Raw genomic sequence first — 13,213 nt, 5'->3', positions numbered from 1 at the left:
TAAGCCTGGAACTGAAGAATTTAATTCTTCTTTTTCTGATTATAAATTCAACTGTCAACTTTTGACTTGCAATTTGCTTTCCTATATAGATACTACTGTAGGAAAAAATGTGTGATCACAGAAACTTGTGCTTACTGGGGCAGTAATTTGTACAATTTCAAACTTTTTCTTTTAATTGGTGAATACTTCCAACACAGCCTGACTACCAGGAAAGGACCCTCTAATTTACAGACTTCAAAGTATTCAGTTCCCCCTAATTTATAATTCCCCATTGTAAACTAATAGGTGACATCCTTTTTATTCATTGGATTCATAGGCTTTACTACATTGATTTCTGCCCCAGAGATATGCACTGTCTATGTCAGTATGCATATGCTAAATCAGGTTTTGAAACTTACCAAGCTGAGAGATAGTCCCTGAAGTGCTTTTGTTTACTTCAAGGTGGTAATGGGAGTTATGCTAAAAATATCATGAGAGGGAGCCACAGAAATACACCAGGGTCACTGCATATGAACAAGCACAAATTTCTATGCAAACGTGTAATACACTCAGACACAAATGTTCTTCACCGATTCACAGTTCCACAGAGAAACCTCATAGATGTACATTTTCAAATGATGAAAAGTGGCAACTTACTTTAAAGTACCTATATAAATAATATGTAAATGAGTTCTAAGGATTAAAACTCATGCAGATGACATAAAGGACTCATTGGCAGTGACTGTACATACCCTCGATAAATGATTATTTATATAATTTATGATATATATGCTTATAGAAAAGTAGGAAGTAAGAGTAAACCATACATTTGAATACATCTCCCATTTCACCTGTCTTAGGAAGAAGTAGTAACTCTAAGTGAGATGAATGAAATTGTTTCTGGGTTAGGATCGTACCTCTAGTGGGAACCATATTATCACAGATTATCTGAACAAGGATATCACCTTCCTACTTTGGTGCTCTTTTTCCTAATCAGAAGATGTCTGAGTCTTTGCTAATGCTTCTGGTCAGTAAACATGCCCTATGTGTTCACTCATTAAATTCACTATCTGTGGAACACTCTGTGTCGTCCCAGCATGCTTCATAATGAAGTCAGCACTTGCTTTCTTTATTAATTCAAAAAAGGCTGTGGATTGCCAGAAGATTCACTCTCTTACCACTCAACTTGGCATTCAAGGGGAGCAAACCCCTGAAAGAACAGAAATATTATAATTCCTCTACACATATATCACAGTACAAATAGCTAACACCTTTATGCCCACATTTTACTAGATTTTTTGTTCCCATGTTCTCAATTTGATATTGCACTCTTTTAACACATCCATGATACCCATCTACCCAAACCCCTGAAAGCAAAATCTAAGTTTATTTCTCTTATTAAAGAAGAAACATAAGCATGTGAATAGAATGAATATCTAAAACTGGGAGTAACATATAGATAAATAACAATTAAAACAAAATTCACAAAAGAAAATAACCTACATAAGTAGAAATTAATCCACATAAAATTTTAAAAATTATAATTTGCATGTATAATATTTGGTTGTCTATAAAATTCGTATGAAAGAAAACAAATTTTTATTCCTTTTTGGCTTCTTTGGTTTTTTATTAGTGTATATTGTACAAAATGAAGGGTAACATTGTGATATTTTAGATATGAATTTAATGTACTTTTATCATGTTCATCCCCTCTACTACTCTTTCTTATCCCTCCTACTCTGAACTCTCCCCACTATTTCTAACTCTATTGCAAAAATTTATAATGGGTTTCCTTATGAACTTTCCATACATGCATTCAATGTACTTTTTTTTCTTTCTTTTATTGTTTTTACAATTACTTTCATGTGTATACATCGTTTGGGCCAGTGCCACCTTCTTAGTACCCCCGCCCCCACCCCCGCTTCTGGCAGAACCTGTTCTGCCCTCTTGTTCTCCAATTTTGTTGAAGAGAAAATGTAAGAGATAATAAGAAAGACATAGCGTTTTTGCTAGCTTGAGATAAAATAGCTATACAGAGAGATTCCTAACATTGCATCCATGCACTTGTGTATTGCAACCCACATTAGTTCATCTCTGCCAGACCTCTGTGCTACTTTTTGGTCCCCTTCCCACAGTAATCTGCCAGTTTAACATTACTATAGTCACTCCTCTACAGTGAGCACATCAACCACATTCAAGTTTTAGGTTTCTTTCCCTTTCCATGTTCCTCCTGTGCACATTCTCCCCTTAGTGTGTGACCCATGCATTTGTTTTAGGTCTATAATCTTCCTGTGAGGGAGAACATGCGATTTTTGACCTTCTGAGCCAGGCTAACTTCACTTAAGATGATGTTCTTCAGTTCCATCCATTTACTTGCAAATGACAAAATTTCATTCTTCTCTGTAGCTGAGTAAAATTCCATTGTGTATAAATACCACATTTTCTCAATCCATTTGTCAGTAGTGGGGAATCTTGGCTGTTTCCATAACATGGCTATTGTAAATAGTGCTGCAATGAACATGGTGTGCAGAGGCCTTGTAATAACCTGAGTCACATTCCTTCGGGTTTATCCCTAGGAGTGGTATTGCTGGATCATATGGCAGATCAAGGTATAGTTTTTTGAGAAGCCTCCATATTGTTTTCCAAAGTGGTTTGTACTAGCTTACATTCCTACCAGCAGTGTATGAGGGTTCCTTTTTCCCTGCATCCTTACCAACATTTGTTGTTGGCGATGTTCTTGATAGTAGCTATTCTAACAGGAGTGAGGGGAATCTTAGCGTGGTTTTGATTTGCATCTCATTTATGGCCAGGGATGGTAAGCATTTTTTCATGTGTTTTTTGGCCATTTGGACTTCTTCCTTTAAAAAGTTCTGTTTAGTTCAGTTGCCCACTTCTTTATTGGTTCATTAACTTTGGGGGAGCTTAGTTTTTTGAGCTCCCTGTATATTCTGATTGTCAGTCCTTTGTCTGGTGTATAGCTAGCAAATATTTTCCCACTTCAATGTAGAGACCACTTCCTTTGTTGTACAGAAGCTTTTAGAATCCACGTAGTCCCATTTGTCCATCTTTTCTCTTAGTTGCTGGGCTGCTGTAGTTCTACTGAGGAAGTCCTTGCCTATATCTATTGCTTCCAGAGTATTCCCTGCTCTTTCAAGTACTAACTGCAAGGTTTTGGGTCTGATATTTAAGTCCTTAATCCACTTTGAGTTGATACTAGTACAGGGTAACAGGCAGGTATCTAGTTTCAGTATTCTGCAGGCATATAACCACTTTTCTCAGCAACATTTGTTGAAAAGGATGTCTTTCCTCCATCATATGTTTTTGGTGCCTTTGTAAAAAATAAGGTAGGCATACCTGTGTGGACTCATATTCATGTCCTCTTTTCTGTTCCACTGGTCTTCATATCTGTTTTTGTGCCAGTACCATACTGTTTTTATTGCTATGGCTCTGTAGTATAGTTTCAAGTCAGGTATTGTGATACCTCCAGCATGGCTCTTTTTGTTCAGTATTCCTTAGCTATTTGTGGTCTATTGTGTTCCAAATGAACTTTTAGAGTAATTTTTCAATCTCTGTGGTGAACATCATTGGGATTTTGATGGGAATTGTGTTGAACATGTAGATTGCTTTTGGTAGTATACCAATTTTTGCTATGTTGATTCTGCCAATTCATGAGTATGGGAGATCTTTTCAACTTCCACAGTCTTCCTCGATTTCTTTCTTCAGTAGTTTATAGTTCTCCTTGTAGAGGTTATTTACATCATTTATTAATTTTATTCCTAGGTATTTGAATTTTTTTGAGGGTATTGTAAATGTAATTGTTTTCCTTCATTCTTTCTCAATTTACTCATTGTTAGTGTATAGCAAGCCTACTGATTTTTGTAAGTTGATTTTGTATCCTGCTACATTGCTGAAGCTGTTTATGGTGTCTACAAGTTTTGGGTGGAGCTTTTTGGGTCTTTGAGGTATAGGATCAAGTCGTCTGCAAATAGAGATACTTTGATTATTTCTTTACCTATTTTCCTTTTATTTCTTCTTCTTCCTTATAGCTCTGGGTAGGAATTCTAGGACTGTGTTAAATAGGAGGGAAGAGAGTGGGCATCCTTGTCTCATTCCTGACATTAGAGAAAATTGTTTCAGTTTTTCCCCATTAAGTATGATGTTTGCTATAGGTTTTCATATATAGCCTTTATAATGTTAAGGTACATTCTTTCTATTCCTAGTTTTCTTAAAGCTTTTATCATGAAGTGGTGTTGAAGGCTTTTTCTGCATCTGTTGAGATGATCAAGTGGTTTTTGTCTTTGCTTCTATTAATGTGATGCATTACATTTATTGATTTGCATATATTGAACCATCCCTGCATCCCTGGCATGAAGCTGACTTGGTCATGATGAGTGATCTTTTTGATATGTTGTAGGATTTGGTTCACAATAATTTTATTGAGGACTTTTCCATCAATGTTCATTAAGGAGATTGGCCTGTAGTTCTCCTTTTTGGAGGTGTCTTTGTCTGGTTTTGGGATGAGAGTCATATTGGCTTCATAAAACGAGTTAGGCAGTGTTCTTTCCCTTTCTATTTTGTAGAAAAGTTTAAGGAGTGTTGTTATTAGTTCTTTGAAGGTCTGGTAGAATTCAGCTGACAATCCATCAGGTCCTGGACTTTTCTTTTTTGGGAGACTCTTGATTGCTGCTTCAATTTCATTCCATGTTATAGGTTGGTTTAGGTGGTTAATGTCCGCTTGGTTCAATATTGGATGGTCATAAGTATCTAGAAATTTGTCCATTTCTTTAAGATTTTCCAATTATTGGAATATAGGTTCTCAAAGTAGTCTCTGATGAGTCCCTGGATTCCCTTGCTGTTTGTTGTTATTGTCCTATTTTCATTTCTGATTTTGCTAATTTTGCTCTTTTCCCTCCTCATTTTAGTCAGATTTGCCAGGGACTTGTCAATCTTGTTTATTTTTTCAGAGAACCAGCTTTTTGTTTCATTCATTTCTTTGTATGGGTGTTTTTTTTTTGTCTCTATTTCATTAATTTCAGCCCTATTTTTATTACTTGTCTTTTCTTCTCCTGTGATTTGATACTTCCTGTCCTCTCATGGCTTTGTTTGCTTTCATATTCTGTGTGCAGAATTCCTTGTACAGTTATCTGTAGTGGTGGCTAGGTTGTCATATATTGTCTTAGTTTCTGTTTATCGTGGAAGATTTTTATTGCTCTGTCAATTCTGAATGATGGTTTTGCTGGGTAGAGTATCTTAGAGCTGAAATTATTTTCATTCAGTGCCTGAAATATCTCACTCTATGTCCTTCTTGCTTTTAAAGTTTCTGTTGAGAAATCTGCTGTGTTTTTGATGGGTTTACCTTTATATGTTTTTTTTTTCTCTCTTACAACCTTCAATATTCTTTGTCTGTGCTTGTTGTTTTAATGATAATATGCTGTGGGGAGATTCTATTTTGGGCAAGTCTGTTTGGTGTCCTGGAGGCTTTCTGTAACTGAATGGGCAAACTTTCTCGAAATTTGGGGAATTTTCTGCTATTATTTCATTGAATATATTATGTATCCCTTTGGCTTGCACCTCTTCTCCTTCTTCAGTGCCCATGATTCTCAGGTTTAGCCCTTGAAAGAGTCACTGAGTTCTTGCATATTCTTTTCACTGCTCTTTGGTTGTTTGACTAAGATTTCTTCTGTTTTTTTCTTTAATTTCTATTTTACCTTCGAGCTTTGAGATTCTGTCTTCTACTTGTTCTAGTCTGCTGGAGCGGCCTTCCACTGTGTTTTTTGTTTGACTAAAGAGAATTTTATTTCCAGGATTTCTGTTTGATTCTTTTTTCTGAGGTTTTCCATATTTTTGTTCAACTCCTCTTTTATATTTTGTGTTGTCACCTGTAACTCATAAATCTCTTTTTATGGTGTCCTTTGTTTCAGTTTGGTGTTCGCTGAAGTCCTCTCTGAGTCCGTTTATTTGGTTCTGTGTCTTCTCATGTCCTTTATTTTTGGTGTCTTGAAATTTCTTGAGTGCATCTTGTACATTCAGATTAACCATGTCTAGTATCTTCTCCATGAATTTCTCAGTGATATCTTCCAAGATTTCTTCTTTGGGGTCCTTAGTGACATTTTATCCTTGTTTTGTCAAGGGCAGAAACTGGGTATCCATTTTCTTCATTTCCCACTGAATCCTGTATTAAATTATCTTTTTTCTTTTTCAAGGAGAATCCTCTTTTTTCAACATGTGCATACATTGTTTGGGTCATTTCTCCACCCTGCCCCCCTCCCCCACCCTTTTCCCCTCCCCCACTCAGTTTCAGGCAGAACCTGTTCTGCCCTTATCACTAATTTTGTTGAAGAAAATACACAAGCATAATAAGGAAGACAAAGCATTTTTGCTAGCTGAGTTAAGGATAGCTATACAGAGAGATTCCTACTATTGCTTTCTTGTACCCCTGTGTTACGACCCATATTGATTCAACTCTAACTGATCTTTGCATTGGTTCCTGATCCCCTGTTTATGATAAACTCTGTCATTTTAAGGTTTCTGTATTAGTTCCTCTGAAGTGGGGACATCAAATGCTTTCATGTTTTGGGTTTTCTACCTATTCCTATATCTCCCATATTGTTCTCCCCTTGTCATGTGATCCAAGTCCAACCACATTACTGCATTTACCCTAGATTTAAAGTCCACATATGAGGGAGAACATATGATTTTTGGTCTTCTGAGCCTGGCTGACCTTGCTCAGAATGATGTTCTCCAGTTCCATCCATTTACCTGCAAATGGTAAGATTTCATTCTTCTTCATGACGGAGTAAAATTCCATTGTGTACAAGTAACACATTTTCTTGATCCACTCATCAGTAGTGGGGCATCTTGGTTATTTCCATAACTTGGCTATTGTGAATAGCACTGCAATAAACATGGGTGTGCAGGTGCCTCTGGAGTAACCTGTGTTGCATTTCTTTGGGTATATCTCCAGGAGTGGGATTGCTGGATCATATGACAGGTCTATGTTTAGATTTTTAAGCATACCTCAAGCCCTTAAATTATCGTTTTGAGAGAATAGTTTCCATCCCTTTTCTTCTTCCCATCAATCCACTTGTTGCTGTGCAACTATGTTCTTGATAGGCTAGTTGGTGGTTTTGATTGCCTGTTTTCTTTCCCTGATTTAGCTTTTGTTTTGTGACTCACTTGGTTGTTAGCTAGGTTGATGTGGTTTTTCTGTCACTGACCTGGAGGTGTAATTTAGAAATAATAAATTCACAGGTCAATGCCAAACAAGTTGTTTACCTATTATATAGAAAACCCCTTGATGATAAAATCTGTAAACAGTAGGAGTTGGGGGGTAATGGTTATTAGGCTAGTTATAGATGTTGGAGAATTGGTAAAGGTGACACTCAAAAGGGGGGGCAGGAAAGGGGAGGGGGAAGAGGTATGGGGACTCCTGGGTTTTGTAGCCCTTGTGTGTGTTTGGGTGTATTTCTGTTGTAGTTGAGAGTGCTTGTGTCAGGGATTGCGGAGGGCTGGGGTTGTATACAGTTGGTACAGTAAGCTAATCAGCAGGTGATGACTGTGTAGGAGGGAGGGATAGTGTGTTGGCAGGTTGGGGGAAGATAAGAGGCAGAGGTGAAGACGGGGGAAATAGTGGATGAGAAGGGACAGAAAGAGTAGTTTGGAGGGAGGACAATGGATTGTAGCACAGGGGAAGCAGGGAAGGTGAAGAGGGTAAGAATAAGGATAAGAGAATAGTGATAGTGAAGTTAATAATACAGGGGAAAAAATAAACACAATAAAAAACACCAGGTTTAGGAACCACAAAAACTTCAGTATTTGGGTAAAAGTTCTAGAGTTATTCCTTAGGTATCTAATCCTGGTATTCTGGTGTTAGCATATAAACAGAAGCTCTGATGTAGTCTCACTAGGCATTGGCTAGTGAGTAGTATTGGGTCCTTCTGTCCACAAAATTAATTAGAATTGTGACGTGATGTAAGACTGCCAGTTCCTGCAGGGTGGTCAGAGCTGTTGTTTCACCAGCCAGCAGCTGCACTGCCCTTCAGCTGCAACTCTGTTTGGTCAGCTGCTCCCCCAGCAAGGTGGGGCAATTCAGTTTCAAATGCTGGCCTTTATCCCAGAGATTAGCTCCAGGATCTACCACCTGCCCTGCTTTGCAACCTTTGGGGGAGGTTGGCCTGTCACTTGTTCTCCCCTTCCCATGTTCTCAGCCTTTGTGCTTCTTCCGACCTCTGCTGGGTGCTACTGGTTCTTCTGGGAGGTTGGCTTGTCACCCCACTCCCACTCTCAGCCTTTGTGCCTTTCTCAGCCTCTGCTGGATGCTAGCAGCTCCTTTGGGAGGTTGGTTTGTCACTCCACTCCTGCTCTCAGCCTTTATACCTCTCCCAATCTCTGCTGGGTGCTAGCAGCTCCTCTGGGAGATTGACTTATTGCCCTGCCCCACTCTCAGCCTTTGCTGCTTTTCCCACATTTCACTGAGAGTTCAGCTTCTTGTGCCACCCCCATTCTCTGGGACAGGTTCAGTGTTCCACCCCACCTGCACTGTCAGTGTTAGATTATAGTTTGCTGCTTATGTTTTTTCAGTTTTGTTGGAGGGGGTTCAGTCTGCCCAGGGGATGCACTGGATTATTTTCCTGGGGGTGGGGAGGGAGTCACACATGGTGCATGATGCTTACCTGTTTTTTCTGCAGTTTCACACAAGCAGCTTTGGAGCCAGCTGGTGGGGAGAAATGGCACTGTTGTTTTCAGTGTGGCACAGAGTAGAGAGGCTTTCCATAGGCTAGGGGTCCAGGATGTCACAGAGTTTAATTCTGATTGATGTTCTGTCTTCTGCTTGTTGGGAGAAAAAAAGAGAAACAGCTGGGTGATTTTTTTTCCCAGGGCTAAACACATCTTGCTGGCTGTGCTGCATGGGATTTTCATGGCTGCTAGGTGCAATTAAAGGCTGATTTAAGGGTCAGTTATTGATTTTTTATCTGCACTTAATGTGATGGCAGTTATTATTTTGGCTAGAAGCAATCAGAATTACCCAAGTGTAGGTCTGACGTCTCAAGGAAGTTTCTGGTGTCACAGAGCTTAGGATTTCTGATTCCCTACCCTAGCCACCATCTTGGATCTTCCACATACAATATACTTTGATCATATTCTCCCCCCACATCCTGTCTTTATCCCCTCCCACCTCCCACTGCTCCTCCCCACATAGTCCTCCTTTTATGCTCATATGTGCTTTTTTGTGTCTCCATTCTGCATATAAGAGAGAAAGTGTCCATATTTAATCTTTCTTTATCTGACTTATTTTGCTTAACATGATCTTAAATTCTATCCATTTTCCTAAAAATGAAATAATTTCTTTTGTGCATAATACTCCATACTGTATATATGCCATGTTTTCTTCAATCATCTGTTCATGGACACCTACACTGATTGTATAACTAGGCTATTGTGAATACTGCTGCAACAAACATAGGTGTGCAAGTGTCTCTACTGTATGCTGCATTGCATTCCTTCTGGTATATGCCTAGGAGTGGTGTAGCAGGATTATATGATAGTTTACTCTTAGTTTTTTTGAGAAACATCCATAGTGATTTGCATAGTGTCAGCACTCTCATCAACCGTGTATGAGGAATCCTTTTACTCTGCATTTTCTCCAGCATTTTTTTTATGATAGCCAAGTGATATGGAATCTCAATGATGTTTTATTTTTTCATTTATGGCTAAGAATGTCAAACATTTTTTATATTTTTATTGGACATTTGTATTTCTTTTGAAAACTGTTCAGTTCATTTACCCATTTTTAATTGGATTGTTTGGGATTTTTGGTATTTAGTTTTTGAGCACTTCATAAATTCAGAATACTAAAAACCTTGTAAGATGAACAGCTGGAAAACATGTTTCCCCTTTCTGTAGGTTTTCTTTGCTGTGCAGAAACCTTTAATCTGATGCAATTCCATTTTTCAGTTCTTCCTCTTATTCCCTGAGGTATTGAGGGAGTCATATTCAGAAAGTCATTTTCTATACTTACATCCTCAAGTGTTTCCCCTATGTTTTCTCTAGTGCAACTTTTTATTCCCTAATGGGAATGTTATATTTCTTTTTTTTCTTATTTACTATTCCTGTAAAATATTCTGGCAATAGAAATCTCTGTTGAAAAGTTAAAAAAAATGATAAGAAAAAAAACTTCAGACAATAGTAGTAATTTCTGAGACACTTGATTTTAAGAAATCATATGTCATTTGTCAGAATTTCCAGGGGAGAGTATGGGGACTCTGCATATTTCCATGGACTTAAGGTGAGTAAGTCAAAAATAAAACAAAGAAAACTGATGTTTTGCCAAGTGATCAGAGCACTTTAACATAAACTGCAGCTTAAACTAAACGTAACTCCAATTCATTCTTTAAAACTTAGCTTAAGGGTCACTCTACTGTGTTTTAGAGGCTCCTTGTTTTGTTTCCATGGAGTTTCTGCAGACTCACTGAAAGTCCTTCTTATCTGTATTGTCATTGTAGGTGCTATTAAGCTCTATATGCTCCTGGTAACAGAGAAAGTGTTTTTTATTTCCAAAACCATCCCAGTGCCTAACCATGATACCTTGTACAAAATTTTAAAGTGATATACCCTGCATTTGTTAAGGAAGAAAATCTGACTTTTCTAAAGAGCTGGTATCAAAGAACAATGAAAAGCCAGTATCATATCTGTAATCCCAGGTACTTTGAAGACAGAGATCAGGAAGACTGTGGTTCAAGGCCAGCCAGGAAAAAGTTATTGAGACCCCTTCCACCATCTGTAGAACAAGCCAGGCATGGTGATTCTTGGCTGAAATTCTAGCTATATGAGGTAGGTAGAAGGACTGTGGTCTGATGCCAGCCCAGGAAAAAAAGCACAATACCCTATCCGAAAAATAACCTAAAAGCCAAAAAGGCTATTATGTGGGTGAAGTAGCAGAGTGCTTGCCTAGCAAATGTGAGGCTCTGAATTCAAACCCCAGTGCCACCCAAAAAATAGTAATAAAAAAGACAATGACTCTTAAAGGAAAGGAAATCTAGGTCCTAGTAAGATAGTTTTCAAGTCTAAATTATAACTAAACTTGAATGGAGCTGAATTATCTACTATTGAGTAGTGATCTTCACACATCTATTTGTCTTCCTATTTAGAGATTTGTTTTTGTTAAGTTTCTCTGGTTGAAGGACAAAAGGCTCACATAAGCTATCTCAGGCAATGATGTGTGGGACTCCAGAAAGCTGAATATTTTGGAATCACAGGTCCTATAAGGTGTTCTTAGTCTAAGGCATCTCTGAAGTCAATAACAATGAGAGTTATGAATCGTGGTCTTGCCTCAGTACATTAACATGAACACAATAGATGGTTTTCATGTGTCTGAGTGTCCCTTTTCTCTCTTGCTGCTGTATTTGGTTTCTGTACCCTCATTAGTTAATCTTACATGTGGCCCAGTGTGATTACATCAGATGTTCTCCGTATCAGGATACAACATTAATTCCAATGCTGACTGTTTATCCTCTTGTGGTTTCTGTTTGGCCCAGCTCATCATTTTGAGTCAGTCCATGTCAGTCTTGGCCTACTATGAAATGGTTGCCCTTGCTTCAAACTGTGACTGAGCCAGGCTCCTAAGGACCGTCCTTTCAGAAAAGACTTGGGAGAGACTGGCATTATGGCTGCTGCCTAGCCTGGATCTAAAGCCTGTGGGGATGGTCTTCAACAAATGCTAGAGATTTGGGACAAACTGTGCCTCTTTAGAGAAGATCTAATAATTTTTGCATCTTATAAATTCTAAGTAAAAATCATTTTTAGATGGGATTAATTATTTTTATCATTTTATGATCTGTCTTGCTTTATGTCCTCTTGGAATGCAAGTTCCAAAAAGGCAGTACATCTGTGTGTTGTTTGCGCCATAGTGCTATATCCTCAGCCCTATAAAAGTTCCTGACATATAGCAGATACTTATAAAAATATTTTGTAAATGAATACATCAACATTAAATATGAAAAATGGGGGGTATAAACAAACCAAATTATGTTCCCCCCTCATAATGCAGTACAGTCAGCCATTTAAAAATTATGTTGTATACTAATTTTTGAGTACATGACAAATTGTCATGTTATGTTCTGTAAAAAAAGTAACTTACAAAAAAATTAGATATGACATGGAAATAAACTAGATGGAATTCATCAGAATATTAGCAGTGACTATCTTAGATCAGATGATTGAAAATGATTTTTATTTTCTCCTTTTAATCCTTATATTTCTACATATATACATGTATATATTCATCTACATAATTATGTGCACATGTGCATATGTAATGTACTTGGATCCTCTTCATAGTTCAGTATCCTTTCCTTTCCCCCTCCCCCTACTGCTGATCTCCCAAACTTAGACAAGTCCCCCTTCTACATTCATGTCCCATTATTGTTATTCTCATCATCATCATTTTAGGTCTAGATTCTGAAAATAATCAAAAACATGCAATATTTGGCTTTTGAGCTTGGCTTAGCTCTCTCAACATGATGACACCTATCACTCTTATAACCAGAAACCTAATAAGCACACACACACACACACACACACACTATAAATGCTACATTAAAAACAATGATAAAGAATTATCTAATAGTGAAGGATACAAGATGGAATTTTTTTAGGTTATCAGTGTATCAGGGATAGAATTAACATTTTCCTAGTTCAAAATGTTCTCTATTTTTAAGTCTCATATTTTGCCTAATGCTTGCCTCACAGTGTGATCATTTGTGTGTGCATCTTTTCTTCATATAAGAAAGATTTGTATATGCCTCATCTTTGTGTTTCCAGTTGCCTCTAGATCAGTGTTTTGAATGCTGTAAGAGACCACTAAAAGTCTTTTAAATGACTGGCTGCATGAAGAATTAAGTTTCAGGGCATGACTTGATTTGTGGCATATCCAAGTGTGAATAATAACAAGGCTGGTGATTTTAATAAAACTGCATTTTAGCAATCTTTCCTCACAAGTAAATGAAATTTGAGATTCAGAATTTTTTTAAGTGGCCCTAAATCTTTAATGGGTTTTCACAGGTGATAGTGAATTTGCTTGAATGGGACAATTTGCTGCTAAAGCAGGAAGAGACCAGAAAGGTTATCTATTCCATCTCCTAATTTTAAGTGAGGATCTGGAGTCTCAGTGAGATGAGCAAGCTTGCTCAAGGTCACATCTGTATTATTCTGATGAGAACCTTAACTTTCTTTACTC

General features: G+C 37.7%; 1 long non-coding RNA gene across 1 annotated transcript in view; it reads right to left on the bottom strand.

Annotated features, from left to right (window-relative positions):
• Positions 1-13,213, bottom strand: part of LOC141410914 (uncharacterized) — a 37,388-nt gene that overhangs the window by 1,780 nt on the left and 22,395 nt on the right. Inside the window, exon 2 of the long non-coding RNA XR_012435717.1 lies at positions 8,652-8,805. This is a non-coding gene — a long non-coding RNA (uncharacterized lncRNA). The remainder of the gene's footprint in view (positions 1-8,651; positions 8,806-13,213) is intronic.

This window comes from Castor canadensis, chromosome 9, assembly GCF_047511655.1.
Source record: "Castor canadensis chromosome 9, mCasCan1.hap1v2, whole genome shotgun sequence".
Taxonomy (NCBI): domain Eukaryota; kingdom Metazoa; phylum Chordata; class Mammalia; order Rodentia; family Castoridae; genus Castor; species Castor canadensis.
Note: the sequence above shows the minus strand (reverse complement) of the source record. Positions and strands in the feature narration are given on the sequence as shown.